Below are 2,683 nucleotides of genomic sequence, written 5' to 3'. Positions count from 1 at the left end.
TAAATATACAAAATTAAACTATTTAATTTAATCAATAATATTTACTAATCAAGGTTGGCATCTAGCAACACTCCTTAACAATCGGATAGAAATGAAGTAATATCTTTTACTTTAGAACCATTAGAAGATTACTATATTATTTCCTTCCATCTTTGCAACTCTATGTTAACTCTAGAATATGGTATAATTGACAAATTCTAATAAGTTAACTCGTAGTGAATTACTTAAGAAACTCATTTCTTCATTCATTCAATTTCCCTCGGTCAAGGTCTTTATTTCTATAGAGTTCAAACTCATTACCACGAGTTGATGGATTCTTTCTTGATTAGTCACTAATTCTACAAGGATTTAATTATACCCAATAATCATTCAACTAATATCATAAGGCATTAGGTGTCCGATATCAAAATATAATAAATAACTTGTTAATTACTATGATAATCTCAAGTCTAAGGAAAATATATATTTGTTCACAAGAATATCCTATTGGCAATTCAAAGGTAATATATTAACCATTAGGAATTCTCATTTGAGTCAGTTCAATGGTCATATCTCTATATGCACCATTTATATGTGTTATTTAATAAATGAGATATATTAATCATTATCTAATAAAGACCATTACACATATATTGATCTATCCGGATTAATAGTATCCTAAGCTCAATAATCCTATGATCAAGAACGATTTGGATTAAAATTATAAAAGATTTATTTCTCATTATTATAATCTCTATTATAATAATAAATCTCTAATTTTAATCAAGGAACTTTCATATTAATTATTTTGATAAATAATGAATATGATATTAAGATGATAATACATATAACTTTATTATTATAAACATGACAAATTGGTTCTTGGGCATACATTATATCCCAACAAATCATGCACTTGCAATTTACCATATCATCACCTTTAAGGAGGAAGGAATGGCTAGCATCTCTAGAGTAGTATTTATGCATTTTATTTAAGTGCTGACTTTATCTTTTATTTTAAGCATTTTATTTTCTTACTTAGATTTCTAGCATTGGATTGTGATTTACTTAATGTTATTGGTTAGGTATTCAATTCGTTAGATAGTAATGATATGGGTTTTATAGTAGTTATTTACTATGATTCCAAAATGATCATTGTTACAGTAAAACTGACATACCCTTTATTATTGTTTGGAAGTGTCAATAGTATAAGATTCAGTTTGCATTGTGTATATTGTTTGAATGCTATTTTTGATAAAGTGAACATATATCATTATTTGTCAACTATTTCAATGTTATTTCATGATTTCATTTATTATAAATGTTTTATATTTTTTATAATAGTAAACTTAACTATTTATTTGAGCAGGTAATTATGTCAACTATTTCTAGTACGAAATCAAGTGATTTGGATGATGATATTGAAGATTTAATTATAGTTTCATTGATCATGGAATATGAGAAAAGCTTTATTAGTAAGAATGGACTTCTTTATTGACTAGAAAGATGTATAATCTTGAAGTTATGGCCGACCATGAAGCTAGATGTTATGAGAATTTTAGAGTGAGAAAAAATGTGTTTTTTAAGTTTTGTGATACTTTAAAGGATGATGGAAATTTAAGTGACGACAAATAAATATGTGTCGAAGAAGGAGTTGCAATGTTCTTAATCATCATATGCCATAATATGCATCATCGAGTCGTTGTTGAACGCTTTCAACATTCTCTATAGACTATAAGAAAATAGTTTAAAATAGTTTTAAGAGCAGTTTTCAAGTTGGGTAGAACAATCATCATACCAAGAAATCGAATTACAACACATCCATATATAAGAGGAACCTAGAAGTATTTCCCATATTTCAAGGTAAATTTCTTTACTTTATATAATTAATATATTTATATTTATTTGTGAACTAAATTATTATTCATATTTTCAACTTAGAAATGCATTGGTGCAATTCATGTACACATGTATCTACTTGGGTCCATCATCAAAACAAACAACATTTTGTGGAAGAAAAATTTTGATAACACAAAATGTATTGGCAGTGTATAATTTTGACATGTTATTCATATTTGTTTATTCTGGTTGGGATGTAACATCAAATGATTCAAGAGCATTTTTAGATGCTTTAACACCTGCAAATGATTTTCTAAAACTCATCGGAGGTAAAAAAATTTCTTTCGATATCACTAATATTTTTTATTAGTTATAAGTTACTCAATATGTATCTTATTGATTTTTCAGATCAATTTTATCTTGTTGATTTTGGATTTCCTAACATGTATGGATATCTTGCTTCGTTTTAAAAGATGAAACAGGTTAATTTGTTAAAACCCAAATTAATTCATTAACTTTGTTTTATGATTAACTAATATCTCTTCCTAGCTTTTTTTGACCTGGGTTATCTTTTTGATAATGTCAAAAGGGGGAGAAAGGTTGTTTTGTTGTTTCTTGATTGTGCAGGTTGATCATAATAACAGCTTCCGATATATTTGCGCATCATATCAACCATGCCAACACAATCTTCAAGCTTATTCATCAAGCAATTGTTATTTCAAATTGATGAACTTGATGTAGCGTTTGTCATCATCAAAAAGGGGGAGATTGAAAGTGTGCATGTCAAGAGGAACACTTTGGAAAGACTCTTCTAATATGTCATGGTTTTGATGAGGACAACTTGTGCCCAAAAGAGCTTGAAGAT

This window comes from Lupinus angustifolius, chromosome LG06, assembly GCF_001865875.1.
Source record: "Lupinus angustifolius cultivar Tanjil chromosome LG06, LupAngTanjil_v1.0, whole genome shotgun sequence".
NCBI classification, from domain to species: domain Eukaryota; kingdom Viridiplantae; phylum Streptophyta; class Magnoliopsida; order Fabales; family Fabaceae; genus Lupinus; species Lupinus angustifolius.
The sequence above is the reverse complement of the archived record's forward strand: the minus strand, read 5'-3'. Positions refer to the sequence as shown.